Source organism: Lingula anatina, chromosome 4 (genome assembly GCF_051362555.1).
Source record: "Lingula anatina isolate TDL-2025a chromosome 4, LinAna3.0, whole genome shotgun sequence".
Lineage (NCBI taxonomy): Eukaryota > Metazoa > Brachiopoda > Lingulata > Lingulida > Lingulidae > Lingula > Lingula anatina.
Genome location: NC_141770.1, coordinates 7,526,716 through 7,545,360, shown reverse-complemented (window position 1 = coordinate 7,545,360; position 18,645 = coordinate 7,526,716). Strand labels below are relative to the sequence as shown.

The following is an 18,645-nucleotide window of genomic DNA, read 5'->3' as shown; positions in this document are numbered from 1 at the left end:
TCTAAATTACTACTGTGTCAGTTATGAAACTCATCACACACGTATAACTGATATAGAATGTTGCCAATGTTAGGTGGACTGTAGTGTTCAGTTGATAACAACTTAAAATATTAAAATTGTGCTGACACATTAGTGACTTATAGATAGTTTGTCAAAAAACAAGGGATCAGTGAGAAAACATTGACTTTTTTAGACAAAGCTTATAGTAATATATCTTATGAAGTAGGTAATTCCTTTTCTTTTTTTCCTCCTTTCTTTTTTGGAGATTTTAAACTCTCTCACCATCTGACTTGCCTAGTTGTTTCTTTAATGTCTGTATATGAACTGTCTTTGATGTCTGGTTTAATCAAACATTCATTATCCTGAATAAACAGAAAGATGTTTCTTTTTTAACTATTTATTCTGTCTTTATGTCACTGGATATATAAATTTGATACATTAAAAAACTTTTAAATGCTTTAAATGGTTTTCATCTAGTAGACTTTGCAAAATTTCAAACTTAAAGAGAGGAGATATGAATATTTTGGTGTAATGGCATGTATTTGACTAAGTACAATTCTTTTCTTATTGATGATCTATAATAGACAATGTGTCTGATGAAAATTGAATCCACAATGTAACCAGTACATTTGAAAGCAATAATAATTGTTAAAATGTTAAAATCAAATGTATGAGTTATAAATGAGATTGTTCTTAAATTGATTGTCCAAAAATATATCTGTTATGACTCTGTGACAGTTTTCTTTATCTGTCATCTGAACATATCATTTTGAGTTGTAGAAAGGATTTTTCATAATTGTTGTGATGACACCTGGCATGGTCCTTTTTATGCCAGTAAGTATTTCATAGACATCATTGTCAGTAATGATGGTGATATTCTCTGAGGTAAAAATGTCATCATCTTGAACATTGCTTTTCCCACTTTCAATGCCACAAGTTTCTTGTATAATGTTGGTGCCATGATTTCCTGTGGTTTGGGTTATTCCATGTGTTTTGCAGCGATGCCCTTGAACAAATTCTACTCCACAAAATGTGCACTTGTATGAGTTTTTACTAGTGTGAATTTTTTTATGTGTAATAGAGGCTGATTTTGTTATAATCTCTTCAGCGTGCATTCTAGCATGTATGTTGCAAGAAACTTGGCTGTTAAAGGTTTTGTCACAAAATCTGCATTTACATGGCTCCTCTCTTGTGTGAATCCTTTCATGATATGTGCAATGCCCTTGTTGTGTGAAAGTTTGGTCAAAGAAACTACTCTGGCTCTTTCCAGTGTGAATTCTCTCATGAATTATGCAAGAAAGTTTGCTGTTAAAAGATTTGACACAGAATCTGCACTTGAAAAGTCTCTCTCTTGTGTGAATTCTTTCATGAATGATGCAAGAAACTTTGCAGTTAAAAGCTTCAACACAGAATCTACACTTGTAAGGTTTCTCTCCTGTGTGAATTCTTTCATGAAAGGTGCGATAGCCTTTGTGTGTAAAAGTTTTCTCACAGTATCTACACTTGTGAAGTTTCTCTCCAGCCTGCATTTTTGCATGAATGGTACAAGAACTTAGTTGTGATAGTCTTATCACAGATATTATTTCCTGTTTGTTGTCCTTTTTCCTGACAATTTCTCAGCTGTATGCTAGTTTCATAAACTTTGCTATGCCAGTGCAGTAAACTTGCTATGCATCATGCAGCCAGTCACATGGAAAATCAGTAAAAAAAAGCTCCTGTCTAAAATTCAGCTGCACAATCTCTGATTACTGTTTATCCAGTCTTGGAGTCTGTTTGATCTTGTTGTAATTAATGTACCCAGTTTTTATACTACATGTAAGCAATATATATAGTTGTATTTGGCTACTGCTACATAAAATCTTGAATACAGACATTTTATTGGACAGTGTTAACTGTCAGTTACAATGGACATATCTGATTGGTTGAAGTCATTTGTCTTCAATACTTCAGATGTCATGTTTTAAAGATGTTATCTACACTGTATATAATTGTCTGTCATCACTCCAATAAGCATTGATTAACAGCTAAGATCCAAATAATTATATTGGATCCCAGTTTTAACAGGTAACATGGTATTCCATCAATTTACACCTAGCCAGATAAAAGACAACAAGTGATTTTATCAGTCAGTTTGTATTTGTCACACATGCCAGGCTGGTTCTGTAGATGATGTGATAAGTAATTTTGTAAAGCAATTGTTTATAGAAATGTCACAAAATAGAGCTTTGGTGACATTTTCCTCAAAGAAGTTTACTTGATCTTTACCAAATGACACTCTTTGAATATAGGGAGGGAAGAGGAATTGTAGAAATTCACCAGGTGGGATTAACAAGGATATCAAACATTTTACAGTTAATAGTGAAATATGAATACTGATTTATGTTTCAAATCTATTATTTGACATGCAGTTATTTTTAGTAATTAAGATTGAGAAATGATATTATTCCAGTGACAGACTTAAAAGCTTAATTCATTTTCTCCACGAATCACTGGTTGTGCTTTTTGCTCTGTTTATCTGCCTCTTTAAAATATAATGCAAAAAGTTAATTATCGATAAAGTTTGATGACATTTTCAAAAACTGAGGGGACCAAGAAACAAGATAAAAAAAAGATTTTGTTTACAATTCATTTCTTAATAATAAGATAATTAAATGTTTGTCAGTGCAAGCAGCATATTATGTCACAATGTACATAAGGATTTTAATGAAATTCATTAGAAAGAGAGAGATGGAGAGACAGAGAGAGAGAGTGTGTGAATTGAAAGGATTGTACCAATTTTTAAAACTTTTCATACATGATCTGTTATAAATTCATAATTTTTTGTTTTTTGGTCTGATAAAATTCACACATGGGAAGCTAAGATGCATAAGTAGCTTTAGATAATATTTCAAAATTTACACCTACCGGTAACAGTTAAAATTTTAATGTCCTTTGTTTCAAGCAAGTAATCTGTTAGATTTTGATTACATGGAATTACTGGTTTTTGCACACCATGACGGGGTGGACTTTTGTCTGAAGTAACTAATCAGTTTATAAGTTATGTGATTGACATTTTAATTGATGAAGTTTAGCATTAAAATCTGTAAACTTAAATCTTGATGGAGAGAGACTAGGAGGAGAGAGGTCTGGTTTCAAGCTTGGATTTGACCGTGCTCAGGCCTACCCAACTTCCAGACTCAGCACCTAAGGATCTTGAATTAACCGGTATATCGGACCACGCTACCCGTTTTCAAGGTGTGTGTCAGATCGCATTTCGGGGTATCATACCCCAGAACAAATTTTGTAGCACGACTGCGGGCTCATCCACGCTCGGCTGAACAACCTTAAACTGTACTCTTACTTTAGAGTACTCTATTTCATTGTCTCTATGGGAATATATGGGGACTTTACGACATTCGGTTTGAATGTTTTAACCACTTTTGATAGGGCTTTTTTGCATTGTATTAGATTAATGTGGCAGTCTAAGGTTCATCTAGGTGGCTTTCAAATTTATGCACCCGGTTTTAAAATCATATAGCGATTTTACGACAACCGTTTACTATCCAATCAAGGTGACAGCCGAGCATGCCAGGGCTCATCCTGTCGGTGTTCTGGCTGATACTCCAAAATGCGATCTGACACACACCTTGAAAACGGGTAGTGTGGTCCGATATACCGGTTAATTCAGGATCCTTAGGTGCCGAGTCTGGTAGTTGGGTAGGCCTGGTGCTTGTATCCTGTAACTTTTAGTGTGTGTGTGTGAGAGAGAGAGAGAGAGAAAGAGAGAGGAGGAGAGCTACAGAACTATAAACATGTGCTAACTTACCCTGCCAACCAACAGAATATGGAAGACAATGGGAGTCCCTTAAAACATGCAAAAGGTTATGGACAGATTTTAATGACAATTTCAGGAACAGAGGGCACCAAGAAACAAATAACTAGATTTTGGTTGTGACCAATATCTTAATTAATGAGATAATTAATAGAGCAAAACGTTTGCAAAAAGTTACATAAAGATTTTGATGAAATTTGCCTGATAGGCAAGAAATGGAGTTATTTGTTTGGTTATGACTAATTAATTGATTAATTATGTAGGGGGTTGCTGGATGCTAAGCCAACCTTCCCCCCTCCCCCCCCCCCCCCCTTCTCGCCTTGGGGTCAAGGACAAGGGCCCCAGAAAAAATTTGGTATTTTGGAGGGCAAATGGTGTACTGTTTAGAACTATGATTCAGCTAGTCAAATTTCTAATTTCAAGAGGGGACCATTGGTGTGATTTTTTTCAGAAATGGAAGCAGGGGTCAGGACCCCCTTGACACCCCCCCTAAATCCACCACTAGTTCACAAAAAAAGCAGAAGACCTGAGAAATAGTGAAGTATAATATGACTGTTGTTAGTGATGGGTAATTCATTTCTTTTTTCAGTTATATATACATGCAACCATATTTTTCCTTTTTTAAATTGTGTCCTTTCTTCATATTTTAGGTCTAGACGATGTTGTATACCATATAGCCAACCAGATGAAGACAAATGTAATGTAATGTAATGTAATGTAATGTAATAAGTTAGTATTGAAAGATGTGTCCTTTAATGTCTTTTTAATGGATAAGATCTCTTCTTTATTTATTAAGTGAATATTTATAACTTCAAATATATATTTGAGAAAGAAAAATTAGGCATGTTAATTGTCATTATTATGTAGGATAATGTCAAAGATTGGCTCTCTGAAAGTCTTTGGGTTTCCATGGCCCTAAGGCTACCATGGTCCACACATGCACACACACACACACACACCATTGCAACATTCTAACAGATATTTTTAAATTCTAAAAAGTTAAAATATATTTCTTTTTCTTTTAATTTTTTAAATGAAAATTTATGTATTTTCAGGTTATATTGTTTCATAAGTCCATGATAAAGAAGATATTCCCTGTGATTGGTCAGTGGTAGCCAAGAAGGCTTCTGGAGTGTAAGTGCTTTCCATCTGTATTTGAAAAATTCTATGAAATTCAAGAAAAAGGGGAGGTAGGATGAAAGAGAGCTGTGATCAATAACAGAACAGAAAAAATAAAAGCTATTGGCGAATACAAAATTGCATAACGTCTCTTTAAGACAAATACTAGTAACTCCTCACTGTTAGCTAAATATTTTTCAAAAGCACTGTATAGAAGTGAGATCTTTCAGAAACATTGTGAATAAGTTATTCCATTTATTGATTGTGGCAGTTGATAAAATTAATGATTTATTTTGAAAAAATGTATATTAAGTAAACTGATGGATAATTTTCCCCAATTCATTACTTATTTGAATAAAAATAATGATTAATTTCAAAAATTGGTATAAAATCTGTAGGTATCATTATGTGGATTTAGAGAAAAGCTGTGTGGTGATCCTCTTTAGCACTGAGTTCAAATTATTTGTAATATCAGTGAGCCTCCACACCTTTAAGACAGAGATGGAAACATACCTTCAAGGTACCCCAGATATGTACATGTATGTCATGTCATTTAGTTTTCTTAGTGATGTAGTCGTGAAATTTGCTTCGTCTAAAAGTTGAGGTACTAATGGTTATCTCTTTCTCTCATTACATAAATTAATATTGTATGGCCTATTTGAATTTTATGTGAATTGGCTGATGCTTTACTCATAGGGTTCACTGCTAGTGTTAATTAATGGTTGTCTTCATTTGAAAGAATAAAATATTGAAAGAGGGCAGGGACGGTATTGATGGCTGATCAGAAAAAGATTTGGAACAATTAAAAACATTTTCATTCTTTTATAGACAGATCTTTTTTTTTCAAAGAATTTTACAACTCTTGAGTGATATTTCTTGTCTGGATGCCATTGCATCTGTTTCCTTGAAATTATTTGTTTAATGTCTGTATTAGTTACAGGCATTGAATGTGTTTGCATGTTTTGATCACTATGTTTTCCATGCTATCCTTGTTCAACACATCTGTTGTCCAGCCTAGACCTGATAATTTAAAATCTTATTTTTATTTAACTTTAATCAGAAATTTAGTCCAGTTTGTTTAGTCTGAAAGTAGAGGTAGATTAATTTTATCATTTTTCTCTGACCTTATCAGCCATTATGTATGCTTAAGTAAATTTTGCTCATGGTTTTCTCATAGGGAATGGTACCATTGTTAAATGTTCAAACTGTTGTGTCCAGTTAATAACAACTTTAAATATTAAAAGCCTGCTGACATGAAAGTGTGTACTGATGATCAGAATATCATCAGAGCTAGTGAAGAGTGAAAAACATTTACGTCTTTTTTTCAGCTTATGATGAACATCTTTATTCGTTTAAGAATTTATAAAACTCCTTTACTAATGTTATTGGAATGTTTGTTGCTGTTTACTGTCTGTAAAGTTGCTAGTGTTGCTGTCAAGTTGATTTTTCCTTCAGAATTGTGGCACATTTCTTGTGGAAATACTGACCAAGGACCAGAAATTATGGGTGGTTACTGAGACTCTGGACACCATCTTTGATCATCTGGACCTGTTGTCATGGAGATCAGGGTAACAGAGATACTCCAGACCATATGATATCACAGCTGACAGCTGAGGTAAAACTACTCCCTGTGGTTTTCTTTATTTATTTATTTATTTATTTATTTATTTATTTATTTATTTATTAAAATCAAAACAGTTTAAGACATATATCAAGATCTGCATTGGACAACATGAAAAAGTGACATGTTTTCTTAATGAATGATTCCTGCAGCTGGGTATTTAATGTATTCTTTTACAGTGTAATGAAATCTTTATTTAACAACATATTGATCAATTAAAGGAATGGATATCTTCTGAAGGAATATTGTGACATTTTTCCAGATTCATCAACAGAAGAGAAGCCTAGGAGACCACCTTCCCATCAGCATGACAGCAAGGACAAATCTGGTGCACTTCATCAAATGGATATCTTGACCAGTAGATAAACTTACACATTTTTTTTTTTTTTTTTTTTTTTTTTTTTTTTTTTTTTCAAACAAGTGTGATAAGAATTTATTCATCCAATAAAATATTACAATATAAATATTGGATATTGTTTCCATTGGAGAGATAAAACTGAAAAAAGAACTGGACATTAAAATATTTATGAAGTAGGCGTAAAAGTGGAATTAATATTAGATAATACAGAGACAAAAACTGCTTACAACCGTTTTCTCCCCTTAAAAGTCAGCAGTCTGGTATTGCTTGGTAAGAATTAAAAAAGAGAATTTGCTGACTGGGTGGGATCCCCATAATGCGTCTTGTTGTTTTCTCCATTCTGTCTTTCATGATACCATCTCGGTGGGGGAAATTTCGCTCAATTATTTTACTGGCGGCGTTAATAACATTGTGTTTTTTTCGTTACTCCACTGTAGGCCTGAAAGTGAAGCACCAGATGCTTCAAACGTCAAAATACTCTCAAAGATACATGTATAAAAGTTAATTAAAACGGTCTCATTATCTGTATAAGTTCCCAATGATCTTAAAAAGTACAGTCTTTGTCTTGGTTTCTTGCGCTCCTCTCGATGTTGTCATTCCAAGTAAGTTTACTATTCATATGAATTCCTAGGAGTTTGAACTGCTCTTCTATCGTAACTACAGTATGCTCTATATGTAGGGATGTTTTTACATTTTGATACCGTCTGAAATCTACTATCATTTCCTTGGTTTTACTTATGTTCCAAATAAGATCATTACCCTTGCACCGCTCAACAACAGATTCAATGAACTTTCTACATGCGCTCTCGTTGTTATCAGTTACGAGTCCATATCATCTGCTTTCATTGCCTCATCCCTAATGTTAGAATTTTTAAAGCGTGAGTAATGAACGTCGGCATGCTTTAACTTTTTGTGCTAATAATAAATACTGCATTCATTAGGAATAAAGATTGTGATTGTAGTAAACCCGGGTCACCTCCCTGGAATGGGGATCCATGTTCGTACCCTTATCATACAGACGTAATGAAACTCAATCAGATTATGTAGCCTACATTTCAGGGGATGAGCTAAACGAAATCGATCGTGCCAGAACAACATATTTACTGTGGACAGTCTTATTATGAAAAAATGACAGACTCTTCGTAGCATTAATAAATCTAATAAATCTAAAAATGTTTTGGTGCTATTTCTAATTTTATGTAGCCAAAGCAAACTTTTAAACAGAAATTTAAAAAACCTAAGTGTTTCTTCTCTAAACACTGAACAAAAAAAATTCGAAAGAAAAGAATTACATTTTTTGTTTGTTTATTCATTTACTTGTTTATCTATTTAGTGTGTGTGTGTGTGTGTGTGTGAGAGAGAGAGAGAGAGAGACAGACAGACAGACAGACAGACAGAGGGAGAGGGAGAGAGACAGGTCGGGTTGTTTTTTTTTATGTCGGGACCGAATCCAGAGATATTTTGTGACAGTCCAGTCTTCCAAATTAGCTTTTTTAGACCATCCTCCCCTGCCCCCCCCCCCCCCCCCCCCCACACACACACACACACTGTCAGTATCCTCCAGTTTTAATTTTCCCAACAAGAATAAGATAAAAATAAACATGCATAACACGGTAGTGTTATACAATTTGTCTCTGCCTTTAAATCACATTTTCAATCACGGAAGAGAAACCAAAATTAGAAACAAAAATCTCAGTAGAGTAATTTATTTAAGTAGGCCTAATTGAAGATACACCCCTTTCAGATGACAGAAAATGGAAACCCGGTGCCGACTCTAAAATTGTAGAAATACTTTGGCCTCATTATAGTCATTTCGCTCTTTTGATCTCTTCCACCAAAAACAGTCACTACACCTGGGGAAATTTCAGTTGAGGCCATTCCCAGGTCCGAGCGTTATGTAACCTTCCTACCCGGAGAACATATCCGTGTTCAGGGCTACTATGGAATGTAATATAGTCCCTTTATTTAGTTTTCTCATACTTCCTATTAATCACGTATGTTACCTTTAGTTCCTTTATTATTCCTATAAATTACACACATTTAGTAATAGTTATTGGGCACGCAGGACTTAGAACGATTCCCTATAAAATGAGGGCTTCTCAGTTAGTGAGAGAGAGAGAGACCCCGGGAGATCGTCGTGACTGTCCCTGCCTGAGTGCCAGATTGTAGCCCGTCAGCAAATAAAGATCTTCATGAGCTACCATTGATGTCTTCGGTGTTTTCAAGTTTGCTACTCGCTCAGTAACCAACCGGGTTACACATGAAACGCTCATCTCGGATCTTTCCAGCCTCGATCCTTTTGATATTAATTAAGTTGATAAAAACCTTATACTCTTGATTGTTGTCTGTTGCCGATGAAAACTGACCCCCAATTTAATCTAACGCATGCATAAAAAACACTATGATAACATTCCCGAACTACTAAGATTTTGTCCCAAAATATGCAAACACTAAAAAACAAATAAGTATTTCAACAATATTTGCATAAATGAATAAATAAATAAATAAATAAATAAATAAATAAAATCTTGATCCTCCAGGCAACGTTATTCCGACAGTGGCAAGTTATTTAGAAGGGCCCGTCTTGTTTCGCCCATGACTATTTCTACTGATTAGATTCATTATTGCTATAAAATATCGTATTGTTTGGCCCATAACATGTTGGTACACAGGCTTCTCGGTGTTTATTTATTTACTTATTTGCTAGTGGCACTTGGATCCGAATGGAACTAGGATTTATCCGTTCCATTATGTCAACAACAGGATTATAGGTACGCCTATTGATCGATAAAAATATCAACATTCACACTCTTTCCCTGGTGTTGAGTTATGTGGAAGTAATGTATCAAAGACTTATGAAACCGCATGATGAAAGATGCATGCGCAATATTTGTGGAATAAAGTGGTGTATTTTAACAAGTGGACCTCAGTCAAATCTTCATTTACGTGTTTTTGACCGTGAACATTCGTGACCAGTTTCAGCCACAGTCCCTCACCTAAAATGGGCCATACCTGTTCTGTAATTTGCATAACGATAAGCTGCTCGTCGTAGTGCGAGCTGTCTTCCCGAATGCTTGCCTCAGTTTTCGGCCTTACAAGCTCACGGTACCCTTACCGCTGGTAAGGCCTCATAGCAGTATGTACAAAAAACTTGAGACACTTAAGTACCTCGAAATGTCCACGTTCTGACAATCTCTGTGGGTCCTCCATTGTACCTTGTAGTATGTAAATCCAATTAAAAGTGTTTTCGTGTACCTTCAGGCACGAAGTTCATAAAGTTTTGGTCACTTTATTTCAGCTTCCTCCTGCACCGACACAACAGCACGCCATATTGTGGTACACTTGCGGAAAGGACGACCACCTTTTCAAGGTCGACCTCGAAATGGAGTTGACCTGTTTCACGTTTCCAATGTAAACTTTTAGCGCCCTCGGGTGACGAGTTGTGAAAAATGGTGTTTGATCCATGTAGGCAACCTAGCTCCAGTTTATAATGTTTTACAAGCATTTGGCCATCCATTTGCGCTTCTGACGAATTTGGCCTACCTTTGCCTTAAAACCTACATGAAAAAATATTTGAGAAATTTTATAATTATAGTATTTTATAGCAATAAAAATATATTTAAAAATCACGTATTGTTTTATTTTTTAATTATTAGTAGTATTATATTTTCGCCCTTAATCAAAATACATACATGAATTACATTAAAAGGAAAAAAAGTTTTACTTATTTTTTTATCAACTTTTTTATTTTTTTATTTTTATTTCTTTGTTTTGTTTATTTATTATTTTATGGATGACATGCTCGAGCTCTGGTGTTCCAAACACTCCTGGGAGAGGACAAAAAATGATAAAATAAAAATATATAAATAAATTGCAGCTCAAGTCAAAAATACAAGACTGGAAATGAAAAATGAACCGCAAAACGAATAGGCGTCATTCACTCTGGGAACATCAAACAGTTACCAGTCATTTATTTCATTTTTGCATCACACAAACGACTTCAAGGCCTCTGTACACCTTAACCTCTTCCTCAAAAGAAATAAAAATAAATAAATTGAGAAAAAAATAAGTAAAACTTTTTTTTCCTTTTAATGTAATTCATGTATGTATTTTGATTAAGGGCGAAAATATAATACTACTAAAAATAAAAAAAATAAAACAATACGTGATTTTTAAATATATTTTTATTGCTATAAAATACTATAATTATAAAATTTCTCAAATATTTTTTCATGTAGGTTTTAAGGCAAAGGTAGGCCAAATTCGTCAGAAGCGCAAATGGATGGCCAAATGCTTGTAAAACATTATAAACTGGAGCTAGGTTGCCTACATGGATCAAACACCATTTTTCACAACTCGTCACCCGAGGGCGCTAAAAGTTTACATTGGAAACGTGAAACAGGTCAACTCCATTTCGAGGTCGACCTTGAAAAGGTGGTCGTCCTTTCCGCAAGTGTACCACAATATGGCGTGCTGTTGTGTCGGTGCAGGAGGAAGCTGAAATAAAGTGACCAAAACTTTATGAACTTCGTGCCTGAAGGTACACGAAAACACTTTTAATTGGATTTACATACTACAAGGTACAATGGAGGACCCACAGAGATTGTCAGAACGTGGACATTTCGAGGTACTTAAGTGTCTCAAGTTTTTTGTACATACTGCTATGAGGCCTTACCAGCGGTAAGGGTACCGTGAGCTTGTAAGGCCGAAAACTGAGGCAACCCGAATGCTCACTAGGCAGTAGGACACATCAGGGTGAAGACGCAACAGCAAGTGTGGTACAGTTGCAAGGTCGAACTTTTATGAGACGAAGACACGAGTGCATGTTCCGTAAGTATCACTTTTTTCTTCAATTACCTCTGTCGTTAGATATAAAAAGCGTTAAAGAATGCAAGAAAAAGTAATTATGTTACGGTTCTTTGTTATGATTTGCCTGTCGTTTCTTTTATGTCACTCATAATAAATTATTAGCTAGCAAATGAGTAGATGGGAATAATACTACAAAGATCACGGACTAATTTAGATAATTATACGGTGCTTGTCACAGTTCCTAGCTTTTGGTCCAAAGACAGTCAAGGGTGCCTTATCAACGTGTACACTAATTTTATGGTCAACGCGTGTTGCAGAACGATTTTAGATATTACAACATTGAATAGTAGGTAAAACAAATTAACGTCCTTAGTAATAACCTCCACGAATTAAAGAATTGTTTTCAATGTTTATTTGTTCAAAGCAAGATATCTCAAATATCTTAATCAAAACTTCAGAATTTAATTTTGGCGTAAGGTCACCTCGACGTATATTGGTTTTTGAGGGGTGCTATTTGAGCCTGAACATCGGACGAATCAGTAAACACTCACATCATTTCTCTTCTCTTTGATGTAAAATGCATTAGTTGTATTTTCCAAGTCTGCCTGTTTAGTCAAATATTGTTTGCATCACTTTCTCATTTCAGAAGTCCGCTGAGATACTGAGTACTGCACAACACCCGCCTGCTAGCAACCAAGCCTTTCATTCACTTTCTGGAACCAAACGCAAATTCATGTATCTATTGTATTTTAATGATAGCTGAATAGATACGTTTGTCATTACTTGTTTCTTTTACTTTGATATAAAATAATGTCGATAAAGTGGTAATTAATAATAAAGGTATGGTAATTGTTTGAGTACTTTCGAATTTAATCCGCTAAAACTGATCTGTAAATATTGTGTTTGGGATTGTTGATTTCTGCAGTAACAGAAGATATCTAAAACCAAAAGGTTTTTTAAAAGTTTGTAAATATTCATAGTATTTTGTAAATTATTGAGTTTGAGCATTTTAAGAATACACGTTTAAGATTTTCCAACAGCCCACATTTATAAATACAATTTGTGTGAATTTACGATTTTGCTTCTTGAAAAGCTATTCTGTATTTTATTTTGTAGTTAGACAGTTTTTTATATCTCTTGGAATAAATGAGTTCGTCCTCCCGGATATCATTCTCTCAATTTTAATATGGGTCCATTTTGAAGGGTTCTGGTTATTGTTGCAGAAAATTGATTCAAATTTCACGATCTTCTCATCATATGAATACTTCAATTAAATATTTAAACAGAAAAAACGAGAAAGTTGAGAGATACACTTGAAATGGCAACAGTTGAAATTTGCTTCTTCCAAAAAAATTAGGTCTGCATGTTCCGATCTATTTGAAAAGGTCTTAATAAAATATATGTTTGAAATATATTGATCCCTTAATTTAATTTTGTGACGTAGATTTATTTCCACACAGTCCCGTGTGCAGACAAAAAGGTTATACTTATATGAAATTGTGGAAAAGCAAATTTTGAGACCAATAATTTAATGATTATTTCTGCATGATACAAGTTTATATCCCCTCAAAACTTTGCTAACAGTGTTCTTTTATAAAGCTTATTTTAAAAAGCTAAAATAGTGTTCTTTTATGAAGCTAATTGCACCGACCTTACAATGTAATTTTGTGATGATTTTGTGCATGCGCTCTTCAAATTGGACGAACTCGCCCCACCTGTCACCCCTCAAAAAGAATGGACTCGCCCCAATTGTCATCCCTCAAAAAGAATGGACTCGCCCCACCTGTCACCCCTCAAATGGAATGGACTCACCCCACCTGTCACCCCTCAAATGGAATGGACTCACCCCACCTGTTACCCCTTAAGATGGAATGGACTCGTCCCACCTGCCACCCCTCAGATGGAATGGACTCGCCCCACCTGCCACCCCTCAGATAGAATGGACTTGCCCCACCTGTCACCCCTCAGAAGGTATGGACTCGCCCCCACCTGTCACCCCTCAGATAGAATGGGCTCGTCCCACCTGTCATTCCTCAAATCGAATGGACTCGACCCACTTGTCACCGTTCAAAAAGGAATTGTCTTAACTGTTAACCCCCTCAATGCAGTCACAGAAACTACACTTATATCAAACTATAAAATGAAGTCATTCTAGTGTAATTTTTTTATTTATTTAGGACATCTTTTGCGACAGAAAACCATAGTGAACAAATAAAATTAAATATGTGCACACTTAGATTTGCATAGACTCTAGTCAAATAATACGATTATAGGTCAAGGCCGTTTAGACAGAGGTACCTGCTTGTGACTGACAGCAACGAAATCTTGAATTTTACATACTTGTTACTCTGTAGAGAGGTATTTAAACTTCCTTTAAGTGTATTGGGCTCAGTTTGGAACATCTTTGGATCTGGTGGAACGTAGATTTATTGCAAAAAAAAATTGGTATTTGAGGTTGACACATCTGCGTCGCTTACGTTGACATTCATTGAAAACTACTCCCCTCGGAGCTCTTGTGTCAAAGGCTAAATTGTACTCTGTGCTTGTGCAATATACTGTGCACGTACCAGTGCACGCGCGCTCGTGTGTGTGTGCACATGTGCATGATTCAGATGTGTATTTAAGTAATAATAATTTTGCTGAGATTCATGTTTTACCTTTATTGGCATAAATGGTTCAATAAAACTGCCATTTATCCTTGGCTTCTATTCCAATACTATTGCAGCGGAATTATTCTTTAAATTTTAGAATGATAAGGGTTTTTTATTTATTGCATTACCAGGTCTTGCAGTGTAATGGACAGTATAATGAAAAAATATAAAAAAGTGGACAATTTAAGGGAAAAAAGATCAAATAGAATTGCAATTCGAACGTGGACTGTATTTATCATGATATGAATCACTCCAGTACGTCTGAGAATAACAAAAAAGCGACATGGTTATCAATTCATTGTCATAACAAGGGAATGTGCACGACGACGACGAGGACAGACGCAGGCGATATCTTGACTTGCACATTTATATGCACATACGCACTGTAATTATGGTGTAACCCTGGTAAATAAAGTTTATATAGTTGGTAAAGATCTTAAAACTTTTCAATGACCAACGTTTACTTCGATTGGAGGATTTCTTCATTTTGTCTTGTCTCTCACTGAAAATATTGATCTTTGAAAGTTTAAATCAAATTTGTCAGATTGCCCAACCAAAGTATAACATGCGATGTTTTCTGTTTATTTCATTTTTTTTCTAAATCGTTAACTTTAAATTTCCCTTGGTTGGATGGGAAATTAAAGGGTGGGTCTGTTTTGCATTGACTTCAATTTTGCTGAGATGAGATAACAGGAAACTTATAGAACTTTGCAGATTCACAGTGTGTGATTGGGACCCGTGGGGTTTTATTACCCTCAGGGCTTCTAAAATGCATGTACTATAAAAAATTGAAGTTTATTATACAATAATTTTGTAACAGACTACTAGCGCACCTTGTTGTCAGAGAGAAGGTTTTTATGATGTTATAAATGCTTTCAAATTAGGGGAGACCGGGGCTAGTCGGACCCCGGGGTAAGTTGGCCCCTCATCAATTTATGACAAAGTAACTATGGGGTAAAAGGATTGATCACATCATTTTGTAAAGTGACCGTATCCAATATCCGTATCCACCCATCCTGAAATTAGAATTTTGACTAGCCGAATCATAGTTCTAAACAATACCAAATGACGCCATTCGCCTTCAAAAATACCAAAATGTTTCGGGACCCTTCACGCCAAGGGCGGAGGGGGGGTTGACTTTGCACGTGCACGCCCCCTTCAAATAAACCTGCTAATGGCTGTAGTGTAGCCAGCCTTCTTTTATTTAAGTAGATCAATATGTATAAATTCAAACAAATAGCAGTGGCGGATTTAGAGGAGGGTCGGGCGGGGGGGGGGGGGGGGTGTCTGCCCCCCCCTTTCGGTTTCTGAAAAATATATCACACCAATATTTCCCTCTTGAAATTAGGATCTTGATAAGCTAAATCATAGTCATAGTTCTAAACCGTACCAAAGGGCACTGTTTGCTCTGCAAAACACCCAAAAAAATTTGGGACCTTTCAACAGGCCCCGAACCCCACACCAAGGGGTGATGGTCGGCTTCGCGGCAGAGACCCGTCGTTCTGCCCCGCTCCCCTCCCCTCCCCCCATCCCCCCCCAACCTTAAAAAAATCCTGGATCCGCCCCTGAACACGAAAAATAACATAAACCATACTTATCCTCTTTAAAGTAATATATTTTTAAAAGCCCCAATCAGGCTGTGCAGTGGTGAATGTTATTTATAACTATTATTGTTTTATCGATTTGGCAGTTTTAATCACAACCGCACATCCCAGCACAATGGTCACGTGAGCTGATTGTGTCTGTGACGTCAATTAGCAACAGACATTTGTGAGATTTGGGCGGAAGTCAAAGTCAACTCCGTCCAAATTGTTTGAAATATCGATAATTTCTCGTTTATTCGCTGAATCGCGACTTCTTTTTTAAATATACGTGTTTGTTGTACACGGCTTCATATTATTTGAAGAACATATTTGGAGAACATATAAAAAATTGCCAGTATGAAGAACTTGCACCTTTTTTTGTTTACAAAGCAGGCGATATACATTAAAACAACTCACGGGGAACCAATGTTTTTTTCACCATTCATTTAGCACAAATTGTGATGTTTTTTTTTTTTTTTTTAAATTTGGTTTGTCAAAATTCCATGCATTCAGCATCTTACTTTGTGTTTTTGTTTTCTTTTGTTTGAGACTAATTCATTAGACCCTACTTTCTATTTTTTTATATTCATTTAAATTAATCGTGCTTCCAATACTTCTCTTTGCCCTTGGTTGCTTCCTTGCTTTCCATTTTTAAGCGACATCCTTTCTTTTCTTTGCTAGCTTTTGCCTTGAAAAAAGCTCCACAAAAGTTCATGGCATACCACAAACTCGCAATTTCATTCATCTTTGCGTTTTTGGGCATAATGTTACTCGGCACGAGTTATATTATTTGGTTCAATTGGAAGAAGGTACTGAAACAAAATTTTGTGTTGCACTTACATTTTAAATTTAGTCTGCATGAAAGTATAAAAACAGTTATCTCTTATGAATTTCTGTGTTAGATAACTTTGAAATATAACATAGGTAATTATGATGAAGAACTGGAAATTACTTTGTTTCTGCTGTAATCAGTTTCATAAAATTATTGTTTTATTTTTACATTTCTTTCCTTTCCTTTCTTTTCCTTTGCCTTATAATTATAGTGGTCATTATCATTTCAGAGAAAGCAGAGTGGTATCATAGTTGTTCCCAAATATTCTGGTGAACATCACTATAGATACATGGTAGCAGTTCAAAATGGGCTGAAAAGAGGTAAAAGTGATGCTAAGATCTTTCAAGTTGTTGATTCTGATCCTTGTTGAAAAGCTTAAACTAGTTATTATTGTGTGAAAGATAATAATAATAATAATAATAATAATAATAATAATAATAATAATAATAATAATATATTTTGATATTAAATTTAATTTAAAATTACAAAAATAGAAATAGAGATATAGGCCAATGAAGAGTCTTACAGTTGTATATAACTGTTGAAGTTGTTGTTTAACTGAATTTATTCCAAACTATAGAAATATGTTGTTTTGTAGCAATAAAGACACCCAAAGTCAGATTGCAGTTGATAGGAGACCAGGGGGTATCTCCTGAATATAATCTGAATGAACATGGGAGGAAGCACAATTTCCTTGGGGAAGGACAGAAGAAATGGTTTCTTTTGTATACAAAAGGTGAGTATCTTGAATATTTTGGAGCACATATAAATTTCTTTTCCTGCAAATATTGATTCAACAGTATTATTAGCAGCTGACTGCCATTTATTTTATTACATTCAATTCAGCATGTACAGTCTTAACTGGAACATCAGGTCGCAGTTTGCTGTTCATCTCAGTCAGTGGCTATATTATATATCATTACTTTTACTTAAAGTGTCATGTTAACTCAGTTATGTTGACTTTTTATCATAAAGTTAAGTGCAGAGCATGTTCAGAGAGAGTTAATGCAGGAATTCTTGGTGATTTGTAAAACAGGGTTCTTATGGTATTGTTATGTATTAACTAAATTTATTTTTAGAATTAAACTACAACTCTGTTATATTTGATGCATGTTGTACTCTAAAACAACACACTAACATTTAATCATTATAGTGAATCTTTTTTATTTTAAACTCAGAGTCCCTGGGAAAACTGAAGAAGGTTGTGGTGTACATCAGTGATAGACCAGGAGCTCAATGGTAATTTTAAAAATACAAACTGGAACATCACAAACATATTTACACTATTGGACCTGTATAAAGAAAGTTCTGCAAATTAAATGAAGATGATTTTTGTCATTGTTCTGAAATATGCTTTGTGTCTTGAATACCTTGGATTCATCTGTAGTTTAAGTTATATTCATATTGTTATGTTATTTATAGTAGATATTTTTACATGTTCAGATGGAGTTCAATGCCAATTTAACATACTCTTATGTATTTTTGAAAAAAAAAACTGTTAGCTAGCTTCTCAGTTTAGATGGATGGAAGCCCAGATTTATTTGAAATATTGATTGTTAAATGTGTTGTATAAAGATATTTGAATGAATTTTTATTATTATTTTTCTTTCATTGAAGGAATGTGCTGGACATTACAGTATATGATACAGTATCTGGCTGTGAATCCCACTTCAGCAGCAATGGATGCCTCACAGTGGGATACACCACTTTGGAGTCTTGTAAGAACTACAAGTAAGTTGGAGACTTTCTCACAATTGATAAATAAGCATATGATGTACTTTGAAATGTCTGCTTTTACAAGTTATCAACAAATAAAATATGAAAGATAATAATAATAATAATAATGATACATTTTCTGATT

At 34.8% G+C, this 18,645-nt stretch overlaps 3 long non-coding RNA genes across 8 annotated transcripts in view; all 3 read left to right on the top strand.

The window, feature by feature from the left end:
• LOC106153585 (uncharacterized) overlaps positions 1 to 6,945 on the top strand; it is a 173,050-nt gene extending 166,105 nt beyond the window's left edge. Inside the window, exons 1-5 of one of the 5 annotated variants that reach the window (XR_015333832.1) lie at positions 1,912 to 2,319; positions 4,462 to 4,513; positions 4,867 to 4,945; positions 6,386 to 6,545; positions 6,814 to 6,945. This is a non-coding gene — a long non-coding RNA (uncharacterized LOC106153585). Of the gene's footprint in view, positions 1 to 1,911; positions 2,320 to 4,461; positions 4,514 to 4,866; positions 5,451 to 6,385; positions 6,546 to 6,813 lie in introns of those variants that run through there. The other 4 variants (XR_015333830.1, XR_015333828.1, XR_015333829.1 and 1 more) reach the window with 4 other exon arrangements.
• A 4,685-nt stretch (positions 6,946 to 11,630) lies between these two features.
• On the top strand, positions 11,631 to 17,145 carry LOC147762205 (uncharacterized). 2 transcript variants are annotated; one of them, XR_015334210.1, is made up of 5 exons: positions 11,631 to 11,739; positions 11,957 to 12,068; positions 12,365 to 12,453; positions 13,486 to 14,076; positions 17,014 to 17,145. It is a non-coding gene; the product is annotated as an uncharacterized LOC147762205 (long non-coding RNA). The 2 variants fall into 2 exon arrangements; XR_015334209.1 differs by lacking the exons at positions 13,486 to 14,076; positions 17,014 to 17,145 and having other exon boundaries at positions 12,365 to 12,883.
• Positions 17,146 to 17,391: 246 nt separating this feature from the next.
• Positions 17,392 to 18,511, top strand: LOC106155874 (uncharacterized). The gene is made up of 3 exons (XR_015334022.1): positions 17,392 to 17,520; positions 17,963 to 18,023; positions 18,402 to 18,511. It is a non-coding gene; the product is annotated as an uncharacterized LOC106155874 (long non-coding RNA).
• Positions 18,512 to 18,645: the final 134 nt, after the last annotated feature.